The sequence below is a fragment of the Miscanthus floridulus genome, chromosome 10 (assembly GCF_019320115.1).
Source record: "Miscanthus floridulus cultivar M001 chromosome 10, ASM1932011v1, whole genome shotgun sequence".
NCBI classification, from domain to species: domain Eukaryota; kingdom Viridiplantae; phylum Streptophyta; class Magnoliopsida; order Poales; family Poaceae; genus Miscanthus; species Miscanthus floridulus.
In genome coordinates this window covers 90,748,116-90,775,489 of record NC_089589.1, presented here as the reverse complement: position 1 = coordinate 90,775,489, position 27,374 = coordinate 90,748,116, and the positions used below count along the sequence as shown (strand labels likewise).

Sequence of the window (27,374 nt, the reverse complement as noted above, 5' to 3'; positions counted from 1 at the left end):
GGTTGGTAACTCCTGCCCAGTCCTGCCTCCTGTCCCGTCGGCCATTCCTCTGTACCGTGTTGAGCATGCGGCCGACGCCAGGGGCGGCGGTTGGCTGAGGTAATGCGACGCGACGTTTTGTCAGAGGGATGGGTGACGGAAGAGGCAGCAGAGTGCTGCCGAGCCTGCCTCGCGCGAGACGGAGGGTCGGCGGCCCGGTCGAGACCCTGCCGAGAGGGGGGCGGCCGAGGCCTTCGGTGGGGGATCGCCCGAGGTCAGCGGTGAGGGGGCCTCGGGCGAGTCGGAGAATTGGCCGAGGCTAGCGGTGTTTAACTGGTTTCGACCTTTTTACGAAGTCTAAGCAATCGTTTTTTGGATCTTGCTTAGGATACCCCTTCTCACGGTATCCGACAACTGTCGAGCATCTTTAGTCGACAGTTGCCTCACCTACAATGTATAAGTTGTTTTAAAAGGGTATCCATTGCACACATGAGTTGACACAAAAGTATTCACCCTCCAGTTTTAGTTTTCAGTCTTGTTTTCTTTTTCTTTTTTTAGTTTTCGTTTTCAGTCATGTTTTTTAGTTTTAGTTTTCAGTCAAGTTTTTTTCTTAGTTTTTAAGTTTTATTTTTGAGCCATATTTTTTTGTTTGAGATTTCAGTCTCCCTTTTATGTTCGAATATCTTTCTAAATCCTGCATATTAATTGCCTCACCTACAATGTATAAGTTGTTATAAAATGGTAGTCTTTCCACACATAAGTTGCCACAAAAGAATTCACCCCCCCGTTTTAGTTTTCAGTCTTGTTTTTTTAATGTTTTCTAGTTTCAGTTTTCAGTCTCCTTTTAGGTTTGAATGCATTCCTAAATCCTACTTATTAGTTGTATAATAACTTACCCTCTAAGTTAGCACCTTATCTAATAATTTGCCCTCAGGGTACAGCTTATCTTATTTTTGGGTTGCTACTCGTCTTTTTAATAAATGTGCCTTTAATTTTCAGCTAGTCATGTTTCTCAGCTTATATAGTGGGTTTTATAATAACTTGCCCCTCTAATTGGTAGCTTATGCGATGCTTGTTTTAATAATTTGCCCCATATTACAGCATGTCTTTTTATATTGCTACCCACATTTTATAATAAATGACCTCAGTTGGCGGCAAGTGTTTAATATTGCTACCCTCATTTTTTTAATAAATGTCCTTAGTTGGCAGCAAGTCACGTGTTGCTGGCTTTTTAATGTGCTTTATAATAACTTGTCTCCCTAATTGGTAGTTTATGCAATATTTATTTTAATAATTTGCCCCTTTAGATTATTGCTTGTCTTGTTTTGGTCCGTTACTCTCTTTAGGGGTTAGTACCTTTATGTAAATACTATATAACAAATTTATCATATTCCCATATAACAATCGGTGTGCATACCATGTGTAAACTTAGTTTATTTTTGGAGTAGCAAGTTTAGTATTACATGGTAGCAACTTATTTCATAAACCACCTAATATATTTTTACACATATATTGCTACTAAATTAAAATTTCTTTGAAACATAGTCAAGTGAGATCTAGTTTTGTTATTATAATGAATGTGCATACTATATAACAACTTTAGTATATTTTTGGAGTAGCAACTTTAGTATTACATGGTACTAACTCATTTTAATATATTTGCCCCAAGCTTGTATATACTATGTAATAACTTTAATATATTTTTGGAGTAGCAACTTTAGTATTACAAGGTAGTAACTTCTTTGATAAATCTTCTAGCACGTATTACACAAAATTGCTATTAAAATAAAATTATTTGAAACATATGTAAGTGGGGTAGACAGAATTGAAATCGAACGCAACATTCAAAAGTTATAGCATTCGAAAGAAAATGTTTTGATTTTTGGTTTTGCATCAGACTGACGTCAGCGTGTCAGAAGCGAGTCTGGAAAGTGTCTGAGTTGCGGCGGGGCAGGGGCAGCGACGTGTGTCTGAGTCACGCGCGCATGTGGCTTGGGGTCACATGAAACTATGCACTGGGAATAAATGTTATTTCTCATTGTTTGTGAAGTCAACCATTTCAATCTTGAATTACAAATTATACTTTTTAAACAGCACTTGGGCAACCTCCCACTGAGAGAACTTCCGCCCTTTTGCAAGGAGGATTCCAACAAACCTCTGTTTTTTAGGGCCAACGATATTGGTGGCAATTGCAATTGTTACTGGGCTCAATCGAACCAAAGTGTAAAAATCCTCACTATAAGCTGGATGGATGCTGGAAGGTTACCGACACACTATCCCTAAACTCAGATGAGATATTTTATTGGAAAAAAAACTACTAGATGCAAAAAAAGGCGCTTAGTTACATCTTGCAATTGACGAAGTCACCAACAGGGGAGGCTGCAATAGCAGCCGACTAATAAATTTAGAAAAATATGACCAATCACGTTAAGTGGACAGTTTATTTAAACTTAAATTAAATAGGCAGATTCCATCATAGTATAAAAGAACAACCAGCTAAGCTACGGTCAGGTTATGATAAAAAGATCTATTAAGAAAACACAATTATAAATTGAAGTGGGGGCAAATGGTAGCTAGAGCATATGATTCGACGCAAGTATACATCTAGTGCCTATCACGTTGACTGGCATATACTATATGGCAGCAACAAAAATCAAACTAAAATCATATACGTTCTCTGATAATACCTACGAGCCAATATGGAATCTTATCTTTCTATTGAAAATATCGATACGGTATCTTGTTGTACAGCTACCGGGTAGGTACACGTGTTATTAGGTTTTGACATATGCAAAGGGTAGGTAAACGAAGTCTAAACATGGTTTTTCTACTAGGCATCAAATGACCACGACTCCACGTCCTTCTAGCTCATTCTTGAGGACATGCCTCGGACGCTGTCGTGGTGCTTGGTGTTCCCAGCGCCTCTGACCGCTGGTCCCTCTCTTTGCGAGGGTTGAACGACCCGCTCTGCTCGGCCGCAGCTACCGCCAGTATCCTCGCCTCCGCCTCCTCGGTCTGTGGCTCATTGAATTTGGTCTTTCCTTCCTGTAGTCCCTTTTCCTCTCATGGAAGCCCCCATGCTCTATCGTCTGTCCAGCCTCAGCTGCCGCCCTTTCTTCCTCCTCCCAGATCTTCTTCTTAGGCATACCCTATAGTGCCCAGGTGGTGGTGGTGGTACACGTTCTTCTTCGCGAGCTTGGAGAACCTCTCGCTCTTGGTTTTTGCTTCTTTGCTTGTTTTTTCTCGGACGAATGCTTCCCACATCGGAGGTGTGATGAACTTGTATTCACCGAAGGGTTGCTTACTTCAAGTAGCTGTCATTGAGCATCCATGTGGCACAGACAAACAACACGGACTTCTTGCACAGGTCTTCATTAGCGACCCCTGGTACGTGAACCTAGAGTTGACCTCTTGCCACTATTACACCACAACACCAAGATTAGCGATGGATGATCTGACGCTAAAAGCAGCTACAGCGACAGACAATCTGATGCTAAAAAGTTATAGCGACAGACTTCTGTAGACACTGTAAGTCCTGTCGCTAAAAATCTTTAGCGTCAGACAGTACTTTTAGCGACAGACAATCTGCTGCCTTGAATATTTATAGCGACAGATAGTCCATTGCTAGTTTTTAGCGACAGATGCTCTATTATCAAGCATATACCGATAGATCATCCAATAGTCCATGTATTTGTAGCGACAGATTGTTCAACAAGACAATATAAATACACCCAAAAAAATACAATTAGAAAACATTTAGCACATATCAAACCCACTTTCAAGCTTAATGTCCATCCAATAATGGTACAGAAACACATACATCACATGGAGGTCAATACATGTAACATACAATCTGTCTTGCACACCATATGTTTGTGTACTGAAGTCAGGCATCAAAAGATTACATGAATGCGCATCACAGCAAGCAATACTAGTATTTTGTTTTTAACATACTAAGGTTTGTGCACACAATCATTTCTAGGAACTCAAAAAACCAAAAGCAATGGCTTGCCAACAATAGAGCACATCCACCAGGTTATGTGGAGAACCATTTTTCAGAAACTCAAGCCAAAGATTAGTGCCCATCACTTCCTGAAAAATATAACCACCATGTAATTAGACAAGTGGAGAAAAAAAATGCAAAGCTACTGTACAGTATGAGTTTGTAATCAGCAAGTGTAAACAACCATTTTCTAGAAACTCAAGCCAAATTACAGGTTTTTTCTCCTACTGCAGTTAAATAGTCATCTACTACAACCAACGAGGAATAAACAACAAACCCCAAGCATGTCAGGATGGAACAAGATGAAATCATCACTTCTGTAGTATTACAGCAGTGAGTTAAATGTTATTTGTTGGTTCCTAGCTTTCTGCTAGTGATATTTATCTACTCAGATTAGTTTGGGATCACTCTGTGAAAATGAATTACCTTGGTTACTTTTTCACTGTCAGACATTGACATCTTAAGTGCAAGAATGCATCGAACACAGTTTTAATTCTCCTAGAAGGTAGTCAAGTCTACAGCCATACAAGCATGCAGATACAAAAATTTCAGGTTAATCTGAACCGAAAGATTCAGTTTGCATTCTAGATAGATCTAACTTCCACTCAACAAAGGATGATAAAGAAATCATGGCATCCCACGTATAAAATCTAGGAACATAATACAAATAACATAAGTACATATGTGCGGTTTAGGTGTGAAATCACACCAACTTTCTAAGGGCCAAACTCTTGAAGCACATAGGCAAGGAAAAAGAACAAGAAGAAAATAGGGAACCAAAAGGACATGGGATACTTATAGTTGAGTGCATCCACAAATCTGACTTAGGCCATTCCAGATTAATGACAATGAAAATGGCTGCCATGCAGTTGTATCAAAATTTCCTTAAGTTCAGGTACATTGAGAAATAAGGGTATCCACTTCAGTAAAATCATGTAGTTTATGAGAAGCAACTTATACCATGGTAGCCTTTACCCCTTTATGTAGTGTTTGAAATAGTTAAAAGAGAAAAATCATCATGAGCACTTGGATGAGCAGCCTGGAGTAAGTTATGATTTCCACTCCAGTAGTAACTGGCGTTGATGGCATATTTGCATCATCTCCGCCAACTACCTAGACAAAGAAATTAGGAAAATTAAGGAGGAAAGGTCCTTGAATAATCATGAATATTACATTGTGTTCGTCAACAGTAAGCAACCCAGACTTACCACTATAAGCCAAACACATGGCATTTGAGCTATAAAACTTAACGGCTGCCATCAATAGATAACCATGAGTAAGATAATAGACGTAGAATGACATAATAATACTATAATAATGTGAAGTTGAAAGCTAAATGGCATCAATAAACCAATGTAGCTTTTCAAAATAAGAACAAAAATTTTATTCTTTAATATCAGGCCCAGTATCCACAAGATTAACCATATCTTTCATGTATATGGGCCCACAAAAAGGTTGTCATGGCTGCCACTTGTCCCATACTATACGATGTTTTTTATGCTAGAGAAACCTGTTATCAGAGTTATTCAAGTACAAATAAAGAATGGCCCGAATCCCTGGAGCAGTTCCAGCCTCACTAGTTATGACTAAGATGACTTCTGACATGCAGCCTCATCATAGGCTTCATTTGCAAATTTTATTTTAGGAACTAGTAATTGTCGAAGGTTGAAAGAGAGAATTGATTAAAGCTCACAATGCTTAGAGTTTGAGGCACACAGAATATTACAGTCCTGCTCGTGCTAGCTTCTCCGTATGTCATCCATTTGTAGCTACAAACATTATTTGTCACTTGCACAAATCAGTCAATCAGTTTGGATAAAAAGGACACTGCAGGCAATAATAAGGCATTTATTAGATAGCTAATCCTTACTCTCCAATTGTCCCATCAGTTCTGATTCTTGTTCCCAGGTATTTACAGTCTGTAAAAGTCTCAACTGCATACCTGCAAAATTTGGAAAAATGTAACATTTTGCCTAAAAGATTACGACGATTTCTCACAAAATAAAAATAGAACTTTCCACAAAAGTTTTAGATGGAAAATAAAGAGATAAAAAGTCAGATTGAAGAGAGAAGGTCCCAGCCTCTTTCGTGAAATTATCATGCAGCGTTCCAATGTCTGGGGTGTCGGGATATCTACTTATCAGCCTTAGAGGTGAACGCGCGGACCTGCAAGACAACAACAGGAGCCACGAGCCGTCACAGGAGCCACAGAATGGTTGTCACTAGCTGTAGCAAGAAGCAAGTATAATAGTACATATTTGTTCAAGTAAACTTTTGGGCGTGTTTTTTCCCACACCACAACACAGGGATGAGCATCTATAGATTAATCCCAAAAGTCAGGGTGCAGAAAATATATTACAAGTGTATCATGGTTACATGTCTGACATTAGATATTAGGACTTAAGTCAGCTAAATGGTTACATTAGATATTAGGACCTTGCTGCTTAACTAGTCTTGTACCCATACATGTGAGCATCAGATGCTTGTGCTCTGAGAAAAAAAGGAAGATGCTTGTGCTCTAAATTTCATTACCCAACCGATTCAATTTAACTAAACAGCTTCTGCTTGCTAATGAGGCCCGACATCTAAAAATAATACTGCTTGCTAATGAGGCCCGGCATCTGAAAATAATAGTACTGTTCTTTAACTAGACAATCAGGCTCCTTTTTAGCTTAAAACAGTACAAATATCAGTAAAAAGGTCAAGACACCTTTGTTTAGAAACAGTAAGCAAGAGACTAGTATAACAAATTTTTTTCACTTAAGTTTTTTACTTTTATAACCATGGAATCAGAAAGTGTAGACAAGTTATGTAAAATTGAAGTACAATATGAGTTATCATCTAAAGCACTAGGCCTCATTTGCGCCTAAGTGCGACAAATGCCTCTAACCAATTTAACTTTCAGTCAAGTTTAAATTTCAGCAGTAAATTATCCCATCAACTAAGAGAAACATGCCTCTGGTTTGTGCCTAACAGTAATCAAAACTCTAGTAAATATGCACCCATAAATGATGCACCCATAAAAATTTTAAAGCAAGGAACATATATGAAACCAAAAGAATGCAGGAAGACAAGAAGATTACAAGGTCATCATGAGCATAGCGAGGAGGGCCACCATTTGTTGGTGTGGTTGTCTTGTTTATAATTGAATGGGTTGCACCATGTCTATGGGGACCAAGCTCTCACCAGTTCCAACCTGAAGTAAAAATAGAAAAAATGAACGATTGTATTCTAGCAGAATGAAGAAGGAACAGTATTAAGATTATGCCAGATAATTGAACTACATCTAGAAAGGCAAAATTTTCCTTTTTAGCATCATAGTGGTCGAGAACAATTAGAATCACACTGTAAACTGAGAATTCTAGGGAATAAGCATTTTACACTTCAAAAAACAGATGAGGGATTATGCTCTTAGAACAACTAGAATTGCACTGAGAAATTCTAGAAAAAGCATTCAACGTATCCAGATCAATCTCCTGACTAGAGAAGTCACCATGCAGGACATGTAAACTATGCAAACAAATGCAGTACCTTTGTGCAAATAATGGACGAACCAACACCACTGTTTTGAACTTACAAGAAAAGAATTGATAATTTAAACATGGAGTGAAACAAACAAAGCTGATGGATTGAAGCTCCCTGAGGTCAGCTCAATGGAAGAACTAAAACTTACTAGGTCAACCTAGCAGGTATTTACACCAAACAAATTGTTTTGGGTAATGGATCACATTAAAATCTACATGCCTACGTCCAGGGATTATATAGGCTGCTTTGTTGACTTATTTCAGAGGTAATAAATGACTATCACAATGACTGCACATCCCAATTTAGATGGATAATAGAAGCAGCAAAAGTTCTATTTCATAATTAGTCCTTCGTCCTCCTTGAGTGCCTGCATTGTATGCACAGTTCACATCAATCCTACTATCAACAAGAATCACACCAAGGGCCTTCCTTGTACTGACAGTAATACAGCCTTAGTAGGGGAATCATGTAAGTAGGGTAAATGGATCATTTTCAAAATTCCCAAATACCAGAACTTGTAGAGTTGCGCTCTCACTCGCATTACACGAGTCACCTTATGGTTAACTTGATTCATTAGAAAAAACACACAAAACTAAATTCTTCCTAGCATACTGCTTGGCCTCTAAAAGAATTAATCAGGACACAATGTGCTATTATGTTTTTTTCCCTCCACCATCGCTATTTAAGACCTGCAGATTGGCAAAAGCTCTCAAACTTGTCAAATCCAATTTATGCACAAGCCATAAAGCAAGTTCCTTAACCTGTCTCTTGTGCTATTCAGGAAAATTTCAATCTCCAATCTGAGCTCCGAACACGCCAATCTAAGTCTAAAAAAACTAGCGCAAGCAAAAGAGAATCTGTACCCAGATTACAACAGCAAGGGAGCAGCCCAAAAGAAAGATGCAGGACAGGGCATTTGGACATACCGATAGATCTGCAACAGAAGCACGAATCGGAGTCGCGGAGATGCCAGAAGCGCTCCTAGTTGCGTGCTCCACCGGTGGAGGCTACAGCTGCTGCTGCAGTGTTCCTCTGTCTAGAAGCACTCAAGGCGACGCGGTCAAGGAGCTGGGGGTGGGCGGGGCTTCCTCCGTTGAAGCGCTCTAGGCAGTGCGGTCACGGAGCAGGCGGTGGGCGCGGCTTCCTCGGACGCAGGAGCTCCAGGCGACGTGGTCAGGGAGCTGGAGGCGGGCTGGATTTCCTCCATCTAAGGGTGGGCGTTCAACGTCGTCGCGTCGCGTGCGCAGTGGCTGGGGCGTGGGGCGACGTGCGCACTGGGGGTGGGCGGCGCGGCAGGCGGGAGCTAGGGGAACGCGAGATTGGGAGGGATCAGAGGGCGGCGGGATAGGAGGTGTGGGGTGGGGCAGGCGGGATTTGGGACGGAGGGGAGGGACCTAGGTTTGGGCGTGCGCCATTTGAGAGGGAGCTTGCGGCGGGCGTGATTTGGGAGAGGGAGAGGGCAGTGGGCGGGATCACTTCACTGGATTTGGGATTTGGGGCAAGGGTTTTCACTATACACATGGGCCATCTAAAATATGCGCGCGAGGTTGATGTAAGTGGGACACGGTAGCTCAATGTAAGTGGCGCGCTCGAGCTAGGCGGGGCCCACTTATTTTTTAGCGATAGACAGAGGGACGGTATACATATGTTTAGTGACAGATGGTTCAACGCTAAATATGAATACCTATAGTGACAGACATTAAATCGCTAAAAGAGGATTTAGCGTCAGATGGTCTCTGAGTTATTTTTAGCGTCAGATCATTCATCACAAAATATAATTTTTAGCGTCAGATGTCTGACGGTGAAGCGGTGTTGTGGTGCAGTGCACACATAGTCCTTGAGGTGCTCTAGGACTTACTTCCAATGGTTGTATGTGATATCCACCTTCTCCTTGACTACCACACCACATGTGTTGCTGAATGTGTCGAGGACGCTAGTTGGCTCCAAGGGCTCTCCCTTCCTCCCCACCTAGTGTATCGCATGCACCTCTTTTTGCACCACGTGCTTGCTGTGCTGGCCCCGTCTCTTTTTCTCTCGATCAGATGTCCTTGTCGTCAAAGAAGTCCCCGTGGAGGCAGCGGGTTGTTCTTCCCTTGTTTTGTCCTCGTGGAACTCCAAAAGAAGTGGCACCACCACCTATCGAGGACAAGAACTCACATTATATACTAGCAGGATGTCCTCGAATGTTGTCTTAATTAACGTGCACTATTGTACTTCGAGCCAGTGTTGTTCAATATCGTCATTCGGATCCTCTCGTAGCTCAGCGCATGGTTGTCACACCCCAAAATTTGTATTTTGGTTGTGAATAGTTTTCACTAAATAAAATTAATGCCTTTGTTATTTTTCTAAAATTTTCAAAGATTTAATTAGGGTTTTAGCAATTTAAACTGTGCAAAATGTGTTTTTCTAATAATTTCTACAATTAATTTGATTTTTTCGTTGCATTCATGCCGCTTGAATTTAATCCTTCTCCCTCTCCCTCTTAGGCCACATCGGGCCGGCCCACCTCTCCCTCCTGCTCCATCTCTCTTTTTCCTGGGCCGAGCAACCTATCCTCCCGATTCGGGCCAGCCCAGCTAGCCCACACTCGCGCCTCACCTCTCTGTCCCACCGACAGCCGGGTCCCGCGCCCCTTCTCCCTCACAGTTGCTGCCAGGACGGGCCCACATGTCAGGCCCTTTCCCCTACCCCCGCCCGTGCCCGGTCTCCTCTCCGCCATGACCTGGTCGAGGCTCCGCGCGACCGAGACCTCTGCGCCCGCATCCTTCGCACCCACGCAGACCGACCTCCCTGCTGCCTCACTACCCGCTAACCGTAGCCGCCGCGATCCGCTCTTCCGCGCGCCCCGTCAAGATCGCGGCCGCCATTGACGGCGTGAGCCCGAGCTCCGCGACCGAGCCAACCCCGTGGCCCCTCGTCCCTATAAAAGCTGCCCGTGGACTCCTCTCACCTTGACGCAGCCGCTCGGCCCCTTCCGGTGCTCCTTCTCCCTCTCTAGCGCCTCCAACGGCCACCCCTGCCTCATTTGCCGAACCCCACCCTGCCGCCTCGATCTCGCTCATCCGAGCATCTCCGCCGCCCCCGTTAAGTCCTACGGGATCGCAAGAACACAGCGGAACCGTCGCTCAACTTCTCCTAGTCGATCCGTGGACACAACCCCGCCTTCCACCTTGCCGAGCCTCTACCACCACCGTGCTCTGCTCCTCGCAGCAGCAGCTGCATCCAGCCCCTTCCCGGCGCCATGAACCCCACTAATGAGTTCGCCGTAGGCCTCTCTCCCTCTGCCGCCACATGCCGGTGCTCCATGATGGCCGGAGACGCCGTCCCGGCCGACGCCGGCGAGCTCCCGCCGTGCAGTGCCCTTTCCTTTGCGTAGCAACAGAACAGAGGAAGGAGACACCCCTGCACCGTCCATCATCAGATCGGTGGCCAGGATTCTCTGTTGACTGTTGGTCAACCAACTCCATCCCAGTCAGCACGGCCCACGCCACATCATCGCCCTCCAGCCAATCCGCGCACACCACATCACGGTCAAGGTTCCACCTCAGCAGGTAAAGACCCCGGTCACCTGATTTCTTTTAATCAAGCCCCTACATTTCAATGAAACTATTCCACTGTCATCTGCGCCTTAGCATGTTTCGATCTAGCCCCTTCAGTTCTCAATAATAGTGGCCACCGTCAAAACCCTTTTTAAAAACCTGTTTTTAGTTCTATTTATTTACAGAAATACCATCCAACTTTAGAAGTTCATATCTTTTGCGTTTTAGCTCCGTTTTGACCCATTCAAATTACGTTAGGTTCGTAGCAAGGTAATCTATGTGTTAACAACTAAGTTTAGCATGTCTCATGTTTATGAATTTCAACATAAATATTAATTTGGTTAACTATTACTCACACCACTTTCCAAATTAAAAAGAACTTCGGGTTTTAACTCTGGCTTTTATAAATTAATGTTAACTTGATTAACACCAACTATAATGTATCTTTAATTATATTTTGTTTAGTTCAAACACGAAATATAATTATTCGGTTAGTAGCTCTCACAAGTTTTATGTTTTCTAAACTAGATGTTTAAATGGCTTAAATGATATATGATCATTTGGAAATAAAATATGAGTAGTTCTAACCCGGCTCTTGTATTAAATTATGTTTTGACTAATATGGTCTTAATAACTTTTCACATGGTTTGGCTCAATTAAAATAAATCAAGCATATAGACCTTTTCTTTTATATAATATATAAGTCTCAGTAGTCGTTTCTTTTAAATCGTAGCTCCGTCTTTAGTGGTTCTAGTGCTCATGCGATCGTAGCAACGAGCCCTCTTTTAGAATGTTGTTTTTAAAGCTTTTGCTATGATTAATGTACTGTTGTTAGTTGCTTTTTATTTCTTGTTTGTATGTTTCTCTATGCTTGGTATTTGCTAGGAGTAGAAGAGAGCCGTACGTAAGCGCTAGAGGCTAGAAGCTGTAGAAAAGAAGATTGAAGAATTTCTATGAGCAGTTGTCTTGAGTGGAAAGCAAGTGTAAAGGCAAGTATAACATGGGATCATCCTTGTTATCTATTCACCTTTAATCACTTAATTCATATTGCATATGTCTACCTTGATTACCAATAAGAATTTCCTAGCTTTGTACTTGTGCCTTGTCAGCCATGGGATCATGCATTGGGTAGTATTTCTGCTAGTGCTCAATTAAAAGATCGTGATCTGTAACTTGACTAATGGTATATGCAATAAACAATAAAATATGCTTTTTAGCAACATGGATAGAAGGGTGCTAGAGTATTTGGCTACTTTCTAAATGCTTTAATTTATCTCCCTAAGTACTTATCTATAAGTGACAACCCGGAACTTATAGTACAACCGTGAGTGCTATATGGGTCTGGCTTTAGTCAAATATGAGGATCTTTTCTAGCTTGTTAGTGGTTACCGAAAGGCGTAAAAGGGGCGTGACACGATGGGTATAGTGCGGCCTCTGTTCCAATGAGTACTTCTGCGTGAGTGTGCCATTCGAAAGGGGGGCCCTACATCTACTTGTCATAGAAACCTAGCGGCTACTAACTTATTAGACAAACCTTTGAAAGGCTTCATAGTGAACCCTATCAACCTTCATTGGTAGTGGGTCAAGAGGTTGGCCGCCTCGGGCAAAAAGGTAAATCACGGCTCATGGTAAAAGTGTACAACCTCTGTAGAGTGTAAAACATGTATATTAGTCGTGCTCACGGATATGAGCGGCCTTGGACCCTTATGGAATAGATGAACACTAATGATTATTGTTATTGCTATACATTATTCTTGTTTACATGATCATGCGTTCATATAGGCTTATGCTAAACTTGTTGCTACTCAATTGCTAAAATTATGACTCACTAAAAGCTAATCGCAGTAAACCAGTGTCAGCCTTTTGAGCCTCATGAACCCCATGTTATATTTGTTGAGCACGACATGTACTTATGCTTGCTTTACTTTTCACTTCTTGATAAAAATCCTAGATGGGTAACAGAACATGGAGCTTGGTTAAGTTTTTTTAGGAGTGCTAGGCGTATGAACACCCTTCAATCGTCCGTGTGGTGTTTGGAGGCTTCACCTAAAGATTAGAATGTGTATTTCTGCTACTCTGATAAATATTTGTCCCTATGTATGTTGTTGTTCGTTAAATAGTAAAGCGTTGTCTCTTGATACTATTGTAATTTGTCGTCTTATGTGTGTGACTGATTCCTGGGCACACATAGGATTATGCATCCGATTTTGTCCTTAAAATCGGGTGTGACAAATTGGTATCAAAGCCAGGTTGACTATAGGATGTATGCCTAGATACCACTGGTCGTCTTCAAAAACTTATTTTTACTATAAAATTATTTTTCACCACCTTGACCAATTGATTTGACTATTTCTCATCCTTATCTTACTTTCCTTCTCCTTATAGCTTCCTTTGAGCCATTTTTTCTTATCACCTTGAATTTTTTTTGCTTTATTAAATTTTCTGATCTTAGCTTGTTCAAAATCTCGATTGCCTTCATCATCTATAATCCACTCTTTAGGATGCCCACCATTTGAATAGAAGCACATGTAGCGTTGATGTTGTGTTGCTTGCTTGTCTTGTTTGGTGTGTTGTTTGTGTGCCGTCTCCATCCTTGTGCTCCAATGGAGGCCCTGAAGATAACATTTCGAAGATAAGTAAAACTCTTGTTAAGTGGGGTAGCGTCCGCTATAACTTCATCAATCTCAAGTATCTCGAGTCACAAGATAAGAAGACGTGAAGATCAATCTTTATCTTCTTTTGCTCCTTTTTCCTTACACCTCATAACATGAAAACCTAAAGATTAACCTTTATGTTTCTTTTCAACCTATGCCAATCTTCAACTCTTTCATCATACCTCATAAATCTTGAAACAAACTTGAAGATCGGTGTCATCTTTCTCCGTAGTCTCTCTGAATCTCGGGACGAGATTCATGTTAAGTGGGGTAGATTGGTCACACCCCAAATTTTCTATTTTGGGTTGTGAATAGTGTTGGTGGTCACTAACGACCAAATCCGCCTGCCAATTATAGTCCAAAATAGGAGAAATAAACATACTTTTGACACATATGCATGTACTATTGACCTAGTTCCACTTGTATCAGAGAAAACATGTTTTGCAGGACAAATATTCAAATACAAGTGGAAAATAAACAAAACCAAGCAAAAGGCGCAAAGCAAAAAGCGTAATGCAAAAGTGTGCAAAGGAAATACGTAGAGAAACCCACCTACACATCAAATCTGGGCCGACCACCAACGTGGGAGGGGCCCAGGCCCACCCAAAAACCGACCACGTGAAGGTGGTCGTGAGCCGGCCCCACCTAGGTGCGGCTGTACCCCTGCTGCTACCATTTGGGCCTAGCTTCCATCGACTGATGCATGGCAGCATGCAATGGCGGTTTTGGCTGGTTTCCTAATTTATCTACACCAAACTGACCATGTTGTCACTATATAAGCATGGGTGGAACTCTCCTTCAAGACACACCAACATTTGGAGCTACACACCTCACCTCTCTACTTGTACTCTCTTAGCTTTAGTAGTAGTATTTTGAGCAAGGCAAGAGCTACTTGGAGAGCTTGTCTCCTTAGAAGAAAAGCAACACTTGGTATGAAAACAAAGAGGATTTCTTCCATAGTCATGCTCTCATATCATTTATTTAATTGTGCTATAGAACTAGAGTATAGTTGTCTTGTTATAATCGTGATATATGAACTAGCATATAGTTTATGTGTCATGATCTTAACATGTTCAACTTCTTGCTTAATCATTCATATGATTTGTATGAGTAGAAGTAGAGCTAGGGTTGGAGTGACGGTTTGTTGTTCCTTCGGGTTTGCCCATATTCTTGCTTATCGATCTGTAGGGTCGGAGTTCTAGGGGATATGGGTAGTTTCCTTGTACACGGGCGTGGTGCTCGGATACACGGGAACCTTCGGATATGACGATATCCCACGGTTGAGGGGTAGGCGGCAGGTGGTGACAGCCGTGTCCGTCCCTTGTAAACCCCCATGTCCGGGTATTGTGTAGGAGTTTTAAAGTCTCTCACGCTTGCTGGCAGACCAGTGCTCGGAGATCTCCCCGTCCATCTCACACTTAGTTCTAACTCTAGTCATGTAACTTGTATGATCATTAACTGTTCTTTGCACGGCTATATTAGAACATACCGGCTCCATGTAGGAACATTCTTTTATTCTTTGTTTTCCTTTTATCCTTGAGGTTGGCCTAGATGTGTGTCCACTATCCATGAAGTACCATTTTTATCCTGTCATGCACTATGGTCTACTATGCAAGTATGTAACCATGTTTATTGTCATGCGAAACTCTTAATACTTTGCCCTCCTTTGGGAAAATATAAATAACGATACCCTAAATACTTCCGAGTGAAATGCTACAACGATATATCCATGCGCTTGCAGATGATTTCTATAATCATTAAGAACTATCATAGTTGGTGTTTCTTGGCGGCGTTGCTAAGATTAACTCAATCTTAGTAATGGTGTTAAGAAATACCAACAGACATTTTTGGCGTCGTTGCCGGTGATGGACTTAAAACCTCCTCACTTGGTAATTGCGCTAAGAAATGCCAACAAGCATTTCTGGCGCCGTTGCCATGGATGGACTTAAAAGCTCCTCACTTGGTGATTGCACTAAGAAATGCCAACAAGCATTTCTGGCGCCATTGTTGGGGAGGGCATAGGTTTAAAGAATCTAGTAGCACATGATCATGAGCACATGCATGTAATGGTAGCCATAGTTTATGCAGGCTAATTCTGCTTGTTTACTTCCTATTGTGGATGAAAACAGGATAGTGTATGAGTGGTTTTGATCTGTCGAACAACTACACCGATAATCCAGAGGCACTACCAAGGAAGAACAGATCCTGTACCGCTTCTTCTTCTGCTACTCCACCATCAGTCGAACCAGTCACCCCTGTACCATCTGCTACTACCATCATGGCCAACTCACTCAACGACTACTCCACCCCGTTGTTGCCAACATGCCCATTGTGAGTAGTGCAGCATCTGTATTCGTCACTTGAGATGTGATTTGAATTCTTCTGACGTCAACCTTTTCTTCAATATATATATATATATATATATATATATATATATATATATATATATATATATATATATATATATATATATATATATATATGTTTATGCAAACCTATGAGATGGCAGGGTTCCAATGTTGATGGATCTTGAATGTTCAGGCACCCTGGGGTTCTTCAATGTTTCTTCTTTTCTTTTGGAAGCTTGCCGGAAGGTCGAAACGGCGTCTACTGTCCTGTCTTATTCCACAATTCAATAGAACAGGGGTAATCCTACTAAAGCTAGCGGTATGCACAGGGGTAATCCTACTAAAGCTAGCGGTATGCTAATGATCTAAATCTTTATGCCAATTGTTTCCCCGACAACGGCGCCAAAAATGCTTGTTGGTATTTATTAACGCAAAAAGAATATGAAGGATTCCGCAAGCGCATAGAATACCATTGTAGCATTTTACCTGGAGTATTCCAGGTATCATTATTTATATTTTACCATAGGAAAACAATGGAGTAAGACTTATTGAGTAATAGCGGAATATCTATTAATATACCAGCATAGCTTAAGTAGAGGGTAAATATGTAGATAGGAATTAAGCATAATGACACTCAGGGGATAGATCTATAAAGATAATGTAAACTAGACAACTCAGGAGAACAACAGGTGAGGTAGATTCCTATGATATTCTTATTATAGGATCAAAGTATATATATATATCCAACTATAGATATGACTAACTCTACTCTTGTGCACTTAGGGCGCCGCTTAGACGGTAGAGCACCCACATTAGATAACTCTACTGACGTGACTAAGGTCCTATAATTTAAGAACCTGCTCAATTCAGAGTGGACTACAAAGGATAGATGGAGCTGTCACCTCCCGCTACTACCACCCAACCAGAGAACAGGGTGCACTCATAGGCAGAGCATCGTATAAGCACCATGCTTACATGAGACTCGGCTACTTAGCCTAACCTATAAACTAGCAAGCTAAGCGCTCTATGAAGCCGCACACAAAAGTATTGCTAACCTTTAACTAAGCAAGATATATATTCAAAGTAAACATAGCCTTGTAGATAAGAATATAATAAATTGATAATAAGTCTTACAAGATGTAGAAGTAAAGATACAAGGCTTTGCTGAGCCTCCAAGACTAGATCCGAAACTTGAGCATGTGCCCAACTCGACCCTCACTCCCGAGCTACTAATCTACTACATTAGAGAGCTCTAAATCTAATCCTCCTGGTGTGTCTTGATCTAAATGAGAGATATGAATTAGTGTCTTGATCTACATTAGAGAGCTCTAAGGAGGAGGGTAGGGGCTGCTATATATAGGCCGAGGTAGCATAGGGGGTAAGGAATCGAGGTGGAGTAGGGGGCAAGGAATCGTCACATCATTGATCCGTGTCAACTCCCTCGACCACCATTGGATAAACTGACCTAAAACCGCCTTAAAATCAACGGTGTAGATCATATGAAGGAATACAAAGCGGCGGAGGGCGAGCGGGCTCCGTGGTAGGCCGACCGACCTATGGGCTGGGCCGGCCGGCCCACTTTCATGGCCGTTTGGCCCAAGCTTTGGCGTTGTGTCTTTTGGAACCTTATAGAGTTGTCTTTCGCAGTTTTCACGGGTTGAATCACTTGTTGTCGTCGGTTTGCTTGTTTGGAGTGTATGACAGTGATCCCGGGAGCTGTTTTCTGGATAAATCCTTCTGCATACAAATATTTACCAAAGCTCATGGAATTCATTAGTTTAAACCCCTAGACCTATGTTTGGTGATGGAATTAAGTACACATGCAGGATTTGTTGACGGTTTATAATTGGTGTTAATGACTGTCAATAAGCTCCCCCACACTTAACCTTTGCTAGTCCTTGAGTGAAGCCAAACTTAGTAATGGATCAGGAGTTGCTACAATGTTTTCACGCCTCAAAAGTACATAGGTGTTCAATCAAAAATTCTCCTCCAAATTAGAATAAACTGATATGACTTTCAAACTTATCCATATTACCTTCAACCATGGGGCTTCTTATCTTTCACTTGGGTCTTGAGCAATTGAAAGACAGAACGATCGAGTCAAGCACTATGTCTCAAGTTTTTGTTCTACCATTGTTCTGGAGTTTTTATAAATTTTCAAAATAAAACTCAAATATTCTATTGTACAACACTCTCAAGTCTCTCAATATATGTGGTATTTGTGGATCCTCACCAAGGCAATAAAGATGTTATGCCTTTTCTCTTCCTACCACTAAAGCTTATGTAGAGTTCATAGGTAGGGAGAAAGCTATAGCATACTTGCAATGCATATATTATAAAGTCAAACAATGGATCCAAAGAGAGTTGAGTCATACAATCAAATCAAGATGTGCATGTGTGTGGAATTATATGGTGGATATATATGGTGGCTAACCTAATTCTACTTTGCTCCTTGAAAACTTATCTCTCTTTTGAAACTTGGAAATAATTTTGCAAGAGAACAGGGGCTATCTTATTCATCTTTTTTTCAGATGGGCATCTTAGTATCCATTGTTTTAGATATCTCGGACACTTATCCATTTTTTCAATTATTTTTTTCTTTTTTTCTCTTTTTTTATGAATAACTTTTGCATAGCCCCATGCCTCTTTTCTGTAACGAAACTTTGAGAGAGATATCAACAAGAACTTGAAGCATTTATTTGGTGGATGGAAAACCTAACAAGCATGTTTTTATGTTCACCCCTAGTGTAGGAGTAGAATATTTTTGGGTAGATCTAGATGGATGACATGTTTTTGCACCTACCCCCTGAGTAGAAGTAGTGCATATTTGGGTGGTATGTACGTGATCTTGATTTTAAGAGCATGACAAACCTCTCATAAGGGTCAACAAAGCTTGACAAAACTCACTACAAAAGTAAGCAGCATATATGCGGAAGTTTTTCTAGCCTAAATAACATGTATGGCTATGGTAGGAGTTCAAGCTTTGTCATATAGGAACTCATCATGTAGTATTTTTATGTTTTTCAAAAGATAAATCTCTAGAACTTTAGTATCACTTGGAACAAGATAAACAGCAGCTCAGACCTTCTCATATCATATCCGTCAATTACCTAGACTTAGATCAAGCATATGCTACCCATGAGTTTCAAGTTCAGAGTAAATCCTTATATCAAAATAGTTTTATCCAAAATTTGGGAGAATTCAAGGCTAAAAACTAGATACTTGAAAGGAATTACAACAGAGCAACTATTCATCATTTCCATTATAAGAGATTATCTTCAGAGTACTTTTTTTATTTTATTCAGCTCATAAAAAAATTACAGCAAACTAGACACACTCTTTTTATTTTGTTTTCAGTTATTCATCTTTTTTTCTAATATATATAAAGCAAACTAAGAATAATAAAATGAAAAGAAATACTTATCTGGATACACGGGGGATGCCTTCTCCCCCAAGCTGGTTGTTGTCGTGGTTGCTCAACGAGGTGGCCGAATGTGGAGGTGCTAGAACAGAGCCTCCCAATTTTGATTTTGCTATTACTGTTGTTGCTGGAGGCTGGCTATCTCGTGTCCCATGCTTACCTGTCATTGTGCATGATTATGTAACATACCTTGTATGGCAGCATTTATCTCTTCAATGGTTGCGAGTCTGTTGTCAAATCGGTGGTAGGTCTCCTAAGAGTCATGATACCCTCAGTTCGTTCTTGAAGATGAGGATTCTTGAGGTGGCGCCTCCAGTAGTGGCGCTTCCACTGGTGGTGCCTCCTTATTTTGCCAAACCCGTTCTAGTTTTGAGTTTGATCTAGGTTTGATAGGTTCATCCTTTCTTGACTTGTTCCTCCTCCTTATTCAGCGTTTTGAAATCAACCATCAGTAGTAGAAACTGGCGACATCTTGGTGCATCGTTATTGTCGGTTTAGAATCTTCACTTGTAGAATTTGGGGGATCGACTCCCCCACACTTGCTCGAAGTGTGTTCTGCTCATAAAGACAGGGTAGAGATCAAGTGCATGTGCTCTGTTGGTGAAAAAACACCAATATAACCAAAACTTATTTATTCTTCTCTAACCTTAGGCACATCGAATCATGTTACGGTTGATGTTATGTGCATTCATTCTTATAACATGGGTGATAAGATCAGAAGGATGAGTATTAATGTGGCATTTGAATACATTTATCAAAAAGAGTGGAGTTGCTTAACCTATGGAAGGACTATCTATCTTTACAAAATGTATCAAACTTTACATGATTATGACTATCATCTTCCAAAGATAAGATATGCAAAATTTTAGCTCATTTGGTTAAGACTATAAGATCAAGAAAATGGTATTATGAACAAACTTAAGGAACAAAACATGTTGAGTTAATCAGGTTGGATCAAGCAAAGTTGTAACTCAAACATGTTTGTTTCTTTATTTGTATGAATAGCAAGGTCAAAGGAAAGCTTTTTAAATAATGACCACTTACATTAAGATGTTACCTCATCATTGGAGCATGATGACACCATGTGATGAAGGTAGATGACTATGGTGGTCTTTTCTTCATGCTTGAAGCTTTCCTTGCTTGAGCTGTTCATGAGCATCTTGTCTCCTATGTCGCACTCCTTCTTTCTCATTCTTTTGTCATGCTATCTTTTTGTCCTTTCTTTTGTGGATCTTGGCACTTTGTTTGGACCTTCTGCTCCTTTTATTATTTCTTCTTTGCAAAATATTAGTAGACAACACATACCCGAAGGAATATACAAATGCTTCAAAGCAAGGATTGTAACAACCTAAAAATCCACACACCAAAAATCACAACTACAAAATTTTTGTTGTAACTCCATGCAATGTTGAGTGACATCTGTAGGAGCCAACCCTAGGTGTTGCATTAGTTGTAACCCAACTAAACAATTTCATGAGCATGGCGTGTCATTTGTTAATTATGTTTATTTTGATACTGACAAATAAAATATAGCATACATGGTTAATTCAAATGGTGATTTGGATTTCCATTTGCTTTATGTAATGCCTAACAACTCCTTTAAAATAAATAAACCATAAAGTAATTATTAATCAAACCAAAGAATAAATGCTTAAAGAGAAAACTATTTCTATTTTTGTATAACAAAACTACACCTATTTTTGTTATACAAAATAGCTAAATAAAGTTCCCAATATGTATAAGAGTGTTGTGGACCACACATCTAATAATCCAATGGATGAGGAACACCAGATTTGAATTCAAACTCCAAACCCAATTTGAATTCAAATAAAGAAGAAGAAAAACAAAACAGAAAGAAAAGAAAGAAAAGAAGAGGGCCTCGCAGCGGCTCGGCCTGCTCGGCCCGCAACCGGCCCAACTCGCGCGACCGAATGGCCAGCCCAGCTTGCGCGCGGTAGCACCCGACCCAGCAAGCCAGCCCAGCGCGCGCTGCTCATGCCCGCGCGCCTTCCTGCTTCGCCTGCTGTCGCTGCCAACCTGACCCCACGTGTCAGCCACCCCCCACCATAGTATCTTCTTCCTCCCCACGCCGACACCGCCTCCGACCGAGTCCCGACCAAAGTGACAGGCATGGGCCTGAGGTCACACGAATCACCTGGCCCTGCTCCCATGGCGTCGTGCCCACGCAACCTCCGCGCCAACCACCCGTGCCTGCGATACCGTTCTATGCCCTCGACGCATCGCCAGCCGTCCGCCCCGTCCACCATGGATGAAGCTCAGGCACCAGGGCTATAAAGCGACGCTAGAGCACCCTAGGGATTCCTTAGCCCATGACGCCGCCGCTCGGTGGCCCAACAACCCGCACCGCACCGAGAGAAGAGGGCCAAGAAGGAGTTCGGAAGAGGGAGGCGAGTAGAGAGCTCGGAGACGCCGATCACTGGAGCCATAGCGCCACCCTAAGCGCCTACCCCAACAACGCGCCTCGCCACCACACCACCACCAAACGCCACCAACACCACTCGGTGAGACCTTTTGCTGAGACCTCCTCCTAGCCCTTGGACGCCGTAGCAGAGCACGTGCACGCCACGCTCACGACGCCGCCATCATGGCGTGGCCACCACTTGCGCACCCGGCCGCCTCGCCGGACTAGGAAGTAGCCGTAGCACCATTGTGATGCCCGGAGGATAGCCGCGTAGACCGAGACCCCGTTAGCCGGCCGTAGCGCCTTGGCCACGAGCACCAGACCACTGGCCGGAGCTCCGCCGTGCACCACCACCGCGCGTAGACTCTGCCATGCCCTATGGTCGTTGTCGATGCTATACCCTATCACCCGCTAGCCGTCTTAAAGGAAACGGGGCACCAGGACCCCTGGAACAGCCCCGAGATGCCCCGCCGGCGAGCACCGCCACGACCGAGCCGCCGACCACCGTGGCCAACGCCCTAGGAAGCCGTGGCCGCCACCTTGACCCCACCACCATATTCGCCGAGACCTGATGATGCTTTTCCCCACCTCAATTGGACGCCAACGCCACTGTGGGAGCTCACCGGAGAGCTCACCACCGGCAGGAGCACGCCAGGGATGGAAGCAGAGGATTCCCCTCACCGGCCGCACATGCCTGCACCCAGTGCACATGAACCAGGCCAGAGGGAAGAAGGGTGGACTCGGTCCACCGAAGACCCAGCCTACGGTCCATGGACCGTGAACATGAGTCCACCGTGAACCACGCAGTGTGGGCCGAGCTATGGACGAAGCCCAGTGGAGGCCCTTGGCAACGACGTGGCAGCGCCACAGCATGCCACGTGGTGGGCCAAAGCCCAGCCCGTATCTAGGCCCAACCGGCCTAGTTTGACCCGATCCGTGTTGACCGTTGACTGGTCAACGTTGACCGATAGACTGGCCCCACATGTCAGCGACACAGACTCTGGACCCACTTGTCAGTAGGTGACGTCATGCTGATGTCATGATGACGTCACGCGGGTCCCACCTGTTAGTAACAAACACAGCTGAGGTGATGTCATGATGACATCACGGTGATGTCAGCTGCTGACGTCGGCAGCCCTGGCCCCACACGTCAGTGACTATGACCTGTTGACCATTAACTCGCCTGTTGACTTGACGTTGACTTTGACCGAACCCACAAGTCAGTGACCCAAGAGACCCTGGCCCCACCTGTCAGAAACGATGACATTGATGATGTCATGCTGACGTCAAGATGACATCAGCAGGACCCACTTTTCAGCTCAGAGCCGAGCCGATGACGTCATGCTAACATCATGCTGACGTCAGCATGCCACGTGGACCAGTCATAGCGTGACACGTGTCAGCCCTGAATTAATCACCTTTTCCCCAATTTCAGAAATGATTAAAACTTTGGAAATTCATAACTAATTCATACGACCTCAGAAAAATATGAAACCAGGACAAAAATTCATCTAAAATCGAGCTTTACGCAATGAACCCATGTTTGAGTGCATTTAGCTCTTTTGAATTTTCATTGCTTCTTGGTGCTATTCTATAGACGTTGCTAACGCGACTATAATTCGATCGTATGCAGACTCAGAGGAGAACCAGATGAACGAGGATCATGAGTACCGTGAGGAGTACGGAGACAACTACACTGAAGGTGCCACATCCCACCGAAACTCGTAGCACCTATTACACATGGCTAATATAGAACTGCTATTGCTTTACTTTAATGTTATAATCATACCATGATAGGACTTGCATGGTAGTAAGCTTACTTGATGGCCTTTACCTTGATGTAACCTTACCCCTGCATACCCTGCTATTAGGCTAGACACACGCTTACTGCAATATTTCATTGCTTATACTTCTACTACGCTTATACTACATTAATGCATGGTGGAAACTGGTGTTATCTGTACTATGGGGAGAGTGCTGCGTGTGTGACTTGGGTGTGTGGAGGGTGAGGGTTGTGTCGACCAAGTTGGAGTATACGACGAGCCTGGGGCAAGTCTTGCCGCGGGGTGCTACCTGGGCACCCCTGGAATGGATACCTGTGGTGGGTAAATGGTATATGAGGTGGTCCTGGGTGTGAACCTGTGATGGGAGGAGCCTGGGATGGAGGTGCTGTGGTGGCACGATAAATGGAAACCCTGATGGAGACATTCTGGCTTGGTCATCCCTAAGGACTTACTAGTACTCAGATTCACCGGGAAGCCTTACGCACCACTCGCCCTATATGGTGCGGGACGGTCGGACTACTTGGTAGGATATTGCCACTACTGCTAGGTTGATAGCGGACAGTGTAAGGAGGTACAGGGCGCGGAGGATTCCCCCACACCCTTCTGAGACTTCATAGAGACCTTGTGGACCTGGCTCATGACTCACAGTTTTAGCCACCCCAGACTAGACTTGGGGTGTACCAGGGCTGAATGGTAGAGTGGCATTATCCTAGGCTAGCACGCGGCCGGAATCAGCCCAGTTGACGACGGTCAGCGAAGAAGGTAGATCTTGTGGTTATGTAAAACCTCTGTAGAGTGTATGGTTGATTGATCGATACATGTGCCGACTTGTCGGCTATGGACCTTTCTTGGATTTCGCTTAAACTAGATAGAGAGATGCGTCCTTCACTTCTTCCCCCGTGAAAGAGTGTCGGTCGTAGCCAGGGGCTACGGGCCTTGAGACAGTGCCAAGAGGGAGTTGGCCTGTTGACTGAGTGATGGTATGGTAGTGATGTGGTGATGATGTGGTGACGGTGGTATATCGATCCCAGGATCGAAACCTGGCTCTGGATGGAAATGGGGTGGAGTGGGTGTGGGAATGGTGTTAAAACTTGACCAACTATTATTATACACTTGATATGCTAAAACATAGGAAACCCTAGCCTTATAGGTTCCTCTTGAATATATTCAACTTGCATCCAATTTCCACAAAGCAATGCTCATAGGGTGGGAGTGGCCAGTACAATTCGTACTGATAAATTTTGGCACACAGGTTCTGCTGAGGAGTAAGCTCCGAGGAGTTTGACGGTTGAGGGGTTCGATCCTACACTCGAGTTTAGTGATCTTTTCTTCAAGCTGTTCTGAATGAATGCTACTTTTGATTCCGCTAATGCGGTGATGTAATAATTTATGTAATTCCTCACTATTTGTACTCTGAAACTACATTGTATGGATGTGATATTCGACTAGGATTTGGGTAATATGATCTACAACGGTCTTATTACACTTTGACTCTATGGATTTCCCTTCGTGGAAATTAGGTCGCTTCAGTTGGTATCAGAGCCATACTTGACCATAGGACGAAACCCTAAAAAATGGACGATAGAATAGGACGTGAACAACCCTTCTTTCGGTTATATACCGACCCTGCATTTACTTTTATGCAAGGCTTATCTATTATTGACCTGTTAACACCTGTTCCTTAAAACATGCAGATGGCAACGAACGTCGACTGGCCACCTCTAGGACCGCTACCTCTGGACCACGCCAAGCTTACCTTCGACCTATGTGAGCTCAGGGGTTTTGCACAGACCCTCTGTCGAGTTCTTGTCACGTTAGGAGTCCCCGATGAGCTTGTCAAGGTCACCTGCACCGGGAAGCCAGCTCAGGAAGGAGGAATCAAAGGACTGATTGTCACCTCAGTCGAGTTCCTAGCTAGCACTACCTTACCTTCTGTCCCAGCTTTCACCGAGTTGACTATAGAGGACACAGTCGAGGAGGGACTGCAAGCTATCTCACACAAGGCACTTCGCAGAGTGATGAGGGACCACTACGAGCACCTAAAGACGACAGAGTTCTGTCTACTTCCCTAGGCCCTCGACCTTAGTCTTACCCCTAGTGAGTAGAGTTTCGCAGCTGGCAGAGTTATCCTTGCAGAGGAGGACAGATGCCTTCACGTCTCGGCTATCCACCTGCTAGAGCAGGATAGGTATGTGACCCAGCTGGAGCAAAGGAGACATCAGGACCAGGCCCATCTGTGGGAGTACTAGGAGCGAGACTCACAGGGAGCACAGGAGCGAGCTAGTTTACTTGAGATAGTTGCCAAGCTACAGGACGAGCTCAACCGCCGTGAAGAAGTCCACAGAACCGAGGTCGTAGATTTACAGGACAAAGCCGCCGACCTAGGCAATAGGAACTGCTACCTCGACAGCAAGGTCTTGGAGTTGCAGAGAGAGTTGGATGACAAGAAGGCCGAGTTCAACCACAAAGGAGATAGAGAGAGGTCCAAGGGGATCGATATGCTAAAAATCCAATCTCGGAACAAGACCATGACTCAGGATTTGGAGGAGTTCAAGAAGAAGGCCGTTCGCAACCAGGGTCACCTGATCGAGGCACTCAGGCAGAATGAGTACCTATAGGACAAGTGTGAGAGGACTTGGCAGGCTTGGTAGAAGTCTGACAAGAAGCGCCTCAGGGAGATGAAGAGTATGTGGGATTAGCTACCCAAGGAGATTCGTAGCAAGGCGAAGCCTAGGATAGAGGAGTTCGAGTTAGCCTTGACTTGCCTCAACCTAGATGCCTGCCCTACCCTACCTGGAGCCAAGCCTACTGAGGAGCTCGCCGAGGCCTTGAAGTACGTGTCCTGACTTCACAAGTCTGACGAGGAGATCGAGATCGAGATCGAGATCGAGAACATTCATATCCCAGCTGCGGTGTACGAGTTAGAGTAGATGACCCTGCGTGGTCATGAGTCATGTCAGTAGCTTCCATAAGTTGTACCCCATGATGTACCCCTTATGAGATGTAATATGAGACACTGTGCGTAGTACGATTCTCATGAGTCTCCAAGTGTAGCTACTGGAGATGATGCCATGTAATAAAACTCATGTAATGAATGTTTTGGATCTTATTGCATCTTATGGATCTTATTGCTTCTTTGTAATGAATGTTGGATAGTATAAATGTTTTTCTTTAAATCGTCAAAAATCATGTAATCATACTGAATTATAAGCACTTATGGCACAAACACTAAAAATCCTATGATCCGTGTTTCAGATGCCGAACCGCCGATCTAATCGCCTAATGAACCGTGGACGTGCGCCCACCCCTGAACCAGTCGAACCAAATGGGGGCGTGGTGGCAACAACCGTGGCCGTGGCCATGGCCGTGGATGTGGAGGGATACCCTTCAACCTGGAGAATTCCCCGCCGCCTGAGGAGAACATTCCGCCACCACCACCACCGTACCTGGCAGAAGTGATGGCACAATAGACCCAACTTCTTGCAACTCTTGTTAATGGAGTAAACCGTTGCCAGGGAGGTCAGCAGAATAACTTCCAAAGGAAGCTGGAAGGATTTCTGAAGCTAAGGCCACCTACCTATGATGGCACAGACCCTAACCCGCTTGTAGCCGATGACTGGCTCAAGGAGATGGAGAAGAAGCTTGACCTCACTACTTTCACCGACGATGAGTGTGTTGGAGCTGCCACACACCAGCTCA

The 27,374-nt window shown here is 43.3% G+C and overlaps 1 long non-coding RNA gene across 2 annotated transcripts; it reads left to right on the top strand.

Annotated features, from left to right (window-relative positions):
* The first annotated feature begins 10,282 nt into the window (after window positions 1-10,282).
* Window positions 10,283-18,800, top strand: LOC136485077 (uncharacterized). 2 transcript variants are annotated; one of them, XR_010766315.1, is made up of 4 exons: window positions 10,283-11,058; window positions 11,932-12,035; window positions 15,830-16,031; window positions 16,242-18,800. It is a non-coding gene; the product is annotated as an uncharacterized lncRNA (long non-coding RNA). The 2 variants fall into 2 exon arrangements; XR_010766314.1 differs by having other exon boundaries at window positions 10,283-12,035.
* Window positions 18,801-27,374: the final 8,574 nt, after the last annotated feature.